The sequence below is a fragment of the Lactuca saligna genome, chromosome 4 (genome assembly GCF_052625555.1).
Source record: "Lactuca saligna cultivar CGN05327 chromosome 4, ASM5262555v1, whole genome shotgun sequence".
NCBI classification, from domain to species: domain Eukaryota; kingdom Viridiplantae; phylum Streptophyta; class Magnoliopsida; order Asterales; family Asteraceae; genus Lactuca; species Lactuca saligna.
Window position 1 is genome coordinate 100,533,346 of NC_136420.1, and position 7,078 is coordinate 100,540,423.

Sequence of the window (7,078 nt, forward strand, 5' to 3'; positions counted from 1 at the left end):
AATTTTAAAAGAGATGCGGAATTTGTTCCCAAAAACAAAACATGATAAAATAGATATTTATCAAAACATTTCATAAAGACATATGATTTCATTTCATAATCAAAAGTTGGGATGTCATGTTCCGATACAGATCATAAAGCATAAACGATAGCATTACAAGTCTTTCAACAAATATATACATATACAGACTTGTAAACAAAACAACTTGATGTTCACCCATCTTAAGCTCTTGCGCCACTTCCTGTAAAATAAATCAACTGAGTGGGTCAGGCTTGGGAGCCTGGTGAGCATATAGGGTTTTCAACCCACAATAATTATATTTAATTTCAACAATCAACAATAAACCCGATTACCCATTCCCGTTATCCTCACCTTACGTTCCTAAAAATAACGTCTATTATAAGGAACTTATTTTAGGATTTTTCATCGGGACGGATATTACTGCAGAGGGGCTTCCTCAACAATAAGTATCCTAAAGGCAACCATGTGGGGGATAGAGTACACCGGTGAACACGTCGTTCACAACACCTACAGGTAATGAGCCTGCTAGTGTTCCACAGGACAGTCTAGAATAGTCCGTGGTCGTCATCCATACTCTGCTGAATGACTAGAATAACACCAATAACACCGAGGCCTCTCATCTGTTTATTACACACCAATTACCTACCCATGTTCTACCCAACATATTAGTAGATAAAAATATACGTTTTTATACATAGTTTAAAAACCTGTATAACATGCTTTAAGCAATACATATTCCACATAACAGATGAGGCATACACACATAACACGTATTTCATAGAGAATACATCAGAGCTATAAGATAGAAGAGAGTGAATATACACTCACACGTATAACAACCAAATATATACACATAACACGTATTTTATAGAAAATACTTCATAATATTGCGTTGGAATGAAAATAACTACACACTCACTTGATCAAAAGATGATCGGGCAGCACTACGGCTTGTAGAAGGGGTGTTTCTCCGTAGATCTGGAAGATCTTCACAAAACCGGGCTCCTCGCGGGCAGCGTTTCGGCTCGAGAATAACGCTCTTCGGGATCCTCGGGGCTTCGGATCTTACTTCGGGGCTCGGGAATGATACCGGGGCTTTGGGGTATAAACGGCACGCAAATCGAGGCAAAACTTAGAGAGAGGGAAGAGTTTGAACAAGAGAAAATGGCTGAATTCGAGTTCTATTTATAGGCTGCTGGGTCTGGGATTACGCGGGGCGTACTCAAATTACGCGGGGCGTACTCAGTACGCGGGGCGTACTCGGGTTACGCGGGGCGTACTTTGACGTCACTGCGTGCGTCGACTGGTGGCACTCGAGTATTGGTCAGACAAGTTGCATCCGACTGAGTACGCGGGGCGTACTCAAATTACGCGGGGCGTAATTGACTTGTCAAACTTCTAAATTGCGTAACTTTCGCATACGAGCTCCGTTTTCGACGTTCTTTATATCCACGCGAAGGTCAGACCATACTCTACAACTTTCATTTAGACTCCGTTGGCTAATTTTGACTTTTATTTTTATTATTTATTTTTAGAAGGCCGGGACAGAAAAACTTCGTTATAAATTCATAACTTCTTCGTCTGACGTCCGTTCTCGCCTAACTTTTCATCGTTTCGCTACTAACAACAAGATCTTCGATTCTCATTTAGATTGTTTCAGCTAAAAACCGCTCGATCTCAAATCGAGTATTCGGGCTGCATACTGCTAAGTCGAAACTTCATAAAATCATAACTTCCTCATACGAAGTCAGATTTGGGCGTTCCTTTTATGCACGCTCACGGTTTAACGAAATCTACGACTTTTGTTTAGATCGCTAAGGCTAAATATCACTCTATCTTAAATTTATATTTTACGTCACTCGGCGTCGTGTCGGTTCTGTCGCGAAACTTCGACAGGTCATAACTTCTTTGTTATAACTCGGATTTTGGCATTCCTTATATCTCCGGAATCCTTGTTTCGACCACTACAACTTTATGCAAAGATGTCGGGCTTATCTCACACTTAAATTTTGACGCTTATTTTATTCTTAATTTATTAAATTATAAAATTAAGAAAATACACACATAAATCACATAATTCAAATAATTCACAAATAATACATTCTTATTATTTCAAGTTGAGTTACAAGGTTAACCTAGACTATTACATTGCTAAAAATGGCAAGCCTAGAAACACGTGCGTTACAATTCTCTCCACCTTAGAATGATTCCGTCCCCGGAATCACACATCAACAAACAAATGCGGATAGCGACTCATCATGTCACTCTCCGTCTCCCAGGTGAGGTTTGGCCCATTCGTGTGTTTCCATCGGACAAGCACTAACTCCACCATCTTACGTCGCAATTTCTTAGTCTTTCGGTCAACAATTGCCTCCGGTTCCTCAATCAACCTTTTGTTCTCATCGATTCTCAACTCTGAAAGTGGAATTATGTCGGGAACTTCTCCCGTGAACTTCCTCAAATAACACACATGGAAAGTGTTATGAATTCCATTCAGTTCTTCTGGTAGTTCGAGCTTGTAAGCTTGGTTCCCAATCCTCTGAAGAACTTTAAACGGTCCAATAAACCTTGGACTTAATTTTCCCCTTTTTCCAAATCTTATAAGTCCCTTCCACGGCGAGACTTTAAGCAAAACCGAATCTCCAACTTCAAAAGTCATCGGTCTTCGCTTTTTGTCAGCATAACTCTTTTGACGATCCTGAGCTGCTAACATTCTCTCCCTAATTATTTTCAACTTTTCAGTAGTTTGATGGACTATCTCCGGCCCCATAAACTGCTTTTCCCCAACCTCAAGCCAACAAGACGGCGTACGACACTTCTGTCCATACAAAGCTTGATAAGGTGCCATCTTTATGCTCGAGTGAAAACTATTATTATAGGAAAATTCTACCAAAGGTAAATGTTCATCCCAATTACCTAGGAATTCCAAGGTACATGCTCTCAGCATATCTTCAAGTGTTTGTATCGTCCGTTCGCTCTGACCATCAGTCTGCGGATGGTAAGCTGTACTTAAACACAACTTGGTACCCAATTCCTCTTGTAGACTTTTCCAAAATCTTGAGGTGAAACGACTATCACGATCCGACACAATTGTTAGCGGAACACCGTGAAGTCTCACAATTTCCTTCACATAAGAATTCGCAAGCTTTTCCATAGACCATTTCTCATTGGCTGCTATGAAATGCGCACTCTTAGTGAATCGATCGACGACCACCCAAATCATGTCGTGACCATTCTTTGTTCTGGGCAGTTTAGTGACAAAATCCATAGTAATGTCTTCCCACTTACCCATAGGCACAGGCAATGGTTCTAAACTCCCGTACGGTTTCTGATGTTGTGCCTTGACTCTTGCACAAGTCACACACTCGGCCACATACTTCGCAATGTCGAGCTTCATCGTCGGCCACCAATAATAGGGTTTCAGGTCCCTATACATTTTAGTGTTACCGGGATGAATTGAGTACATGGTCTTGTGAGCCTCTTCCATCAGTAGATCTCTGACTCCTCCTGTCTTAGGTATCCAAATCCGATCTTGGAACACCTTCAGTCCGTGACTGTTTACACCGAACACCAACGTTTTGCCCAAACGTTCCTCATTTCGGTCATTCTTCTCCGAAGCTTCCTCTTGAGCTTTCTTTATACTTTCCAAAATAGTCGAGACAACTTCAATTCTCAACGCTCTTGGCCTTCTCCTTTCAAGATTGACTTTCCGACTGAGAGCATCAGCGACAACATTGGCTTTACCGGGGTGGTAAAGTATCTCACAGTCGTAGTCTTTAAGTAGTTCCAGCCAGCGTCGTTGCCTCATATTCAATTCTTTCTGACTAAAGAGATATTGGAGACTCTTATGATCAGTGAAAAGTTTACACTTCGTGCCATAGAGGTAATGCCTCCATATTTTCAGAGCGAAAACTACCGCTGCCAACTCCAAATCATGAGTCGGGTAGTTCTTTTCATGCTCTTTCAGCTGTCGAGATGCATATGCAATCACCTTATCTCTTTGGGTCAAAACACAACCCAATCCAACACCAGATGCATCGCTATAAACAGCGAAGTCTTCAACTCCATCGGGTAGAGAAAGTATCGGTGCCTCGCATAGTTTCTTCTTTAGCTTCTCGAATGCTTCATTATGCTTATCACTCCAAGCATAAGTAGCTCCTTTGTGGGTCAAAGCTGTTAATGGACTAGAAATCGAAGAAAAGCCTTGGATAAACCTTCGGTAATATCCGGCTAATCCTAAAAAGCTTCGAATCTCCGTGGGACTTTTCGGTTGTTCCCACTTCATTACAGCTTCAATCTTTGCTGGATCAACCATTATACCTTCTTGGTTGACCACGTGACCCAAGAATTGGACTTCTCGAATCCAAAAATCACATTTGGAGAACTTCGCATACAACTTCTCCTTCTTCAAGACTTCCAAAACTTCTCGCAAGTGTCTGCCATGCTCCTCTTGGCTTTTTGAATAAATCATAATGTCATCAATGAACACTATCACAGATTTATCAAGGAACGGATTACAAACCCTGTTCATTAAATCCATGAATGCTGCTGGAGCATTGGTTAGTCCAAACGACATAACCAAAAACTCATAGTGTCCATATCGGGTTCTGAATGCGGTCTTCTCTATATCCTGGTCTCTTACTTTTAGCTGATGATATCCTGACCTTAAGTCGATCTTTGAGAAATAACTTGAACCTTGTAGCTGATCGAATAGGTCATCAATCCTCGGCAACGGATATCTATTCTTTATTGTTGCCTTATTCAACTCTCGGTAATCAATGCACATCCTCATGCTTCCATCTTTCTTCTTTACGAATAACACCGGAGCTCCCCAGGGTGATGAACTAGGTCTAATGAAACCTTTGTCCAATAACTCCTGAAGTTGCATCATTAGCTCCTTCATCTCCGTCGGTGCTAATCGATAAGGTGCTTTTGCAATTGGCGTTGTTCCGGGCAACAAGTCAATACGAAATTCTACTTGTCGATCGGGCGGTAATCCAGGAAGATCTTCGGGAAATACTTCCGGATAATCACACACAACAGGAATATTTTGCATCACCTTCTTTTCCTTCTTAGCATCGATCACAAATGCTAAATATGATGTACATCCCTTGGTCAAACACTTTCTGGCTTTCATTAGGGAAATGATTCCAGAATTTACTCTGCGTTTATCTCCATACACCATAAACGATTCCTTTCCAGGCGAATTCACTTTCACTATTTTCTTCTTGCATAAAATTTCGGCATCATTGGCACTAAGCCAATCCATTCCCAAAACGATGTCGAAACCATTAAGTTCTATAGGTAATAATTCCTCGTGGAACTTATTCCCATTCAAATCAATTAAAATGTTTTTCATACAATGGCTAACAGGTACAATCTTGCCACTAGCAACTTCGACTAATAAAGCATTATCTAGTCTCACAATAGGCAAAGCTAGTTTTCTACCAAATTCATGCGATATAAAGGAGTAGTTGGCTCCAGAATCAAATAAAATTTGGGCAGGCAATTTGTTAACGAGAAAGGTACCTGAAGCGACATCAGCTTCATCTTTAGCAGCTTCCAGTGTCATCTGGAATGCTCTCGCCTTTGGCTTTGGCGGAATGTTGGGTCTTGCTGCCTCCTTCTTCTTCGGACAATCCCTTGAGATGTGCCCCTCCTCACCGCAACCATAACAAACATTCTTGGTGAAGGTGCATTCGTTGGCATAATGCCCTGGCTTTCCACATTTGTAGCATGTGGTTTCCCCGCCACACTTCCCATGATGCTTCTTCTTGCACTTGTCGCACCATTTCGCCTCTACCTTTCCTCCACTTCCTCTCGAACTAGACTTCGAGAATTTACTTTTCTTGTTGGACCCTGAAAATCCATCGATTTTCCTTTTCTCACCAACCTCTGACCTTTCTAGACCTTTTTCCCTGATCTGGGTCTCAACATTTCTAGCAGCCCAGATGGCGGCTTTCAATGTGGTCGCTTGCTTAACCATTGGACCATAGTCCGCTGGTAGTCCAAGGGCAAACTTGTTGACTTTAGAGAGTTCTGTAGGCACCAAATATGGGATAAACTTCATCTTTTCCGTGAAACTTGTAGCGTATTCAGTAACGCTCAATTTCCCTTTCTTTAAATTCTGAAACTCATTACTGATTTCCAGAAGGTCCTGCTCGGAGCAGTATTGCAGTTTTAGTTGTTCCAGAAAGTCTTCCCAAGACATTTTGCTTGCTTCTCCCTTGGGCATAGAGTCAGCTAACAACTTCCACCAACTCAACACGCCAGATTTTAGCAGAGGGATCGCAAGAGCGGTCTTCTGCCTGTTGCTGCATTCGCAACTTTCAAACATAGTCTCCATTTCAGAGACCCAATCCATAACTTGCACCGGCGTCGGGCTTCCGGATAGGCATGGTGGTTTGGATGCCATGAAATCCTTATACTTGCACCCACGACCATCATTTCCTCCATACTGGTTATTGCGTCTAACCACTGGTTGTTCGTCTTGACCAATGATCCCACTAAAGTTTTCTCCTTCAGACTGCCCTCCATTCTCCTCGGGCTCTTCCGCTTGAATTGACGGTTCTTCACGATTCTGCCTAAGCAGGCGTCTTGTTTCTTCCATCTGACGATCCAACATCATTTGAATCATCATTTGTACACCAGCCATTGTTATCGGCTCAGGTGCAGCAGCTACGACAGGTACTTGCTCGATTACAGGCGATTGATTCCTGTTTTCATTAGCATTTCCAACTCCGCTTCTTGTTCTCACCATTTTGATCTATACACCGAATAATTTCACCTTATTACTCCAAACGATTACATGCTAATTCTAATATCGTATACATACACTTAGAATCCTAAACACATAAACCTTCAGATCCGGTTGGCAACAAACCATAGATCCGAACAAATAATATCATATATGGCAACATATAACATTTAGCACATAAAAGCATTTTAGGCAACTTTCCTAAAATAAACTAGTGCTTGTGTCTAAGATCCAACAGACACACACCTCGCAATCTCCACTTAGAATGCTAAGTTTAAGTTTAGAAATCCTACAAATTCC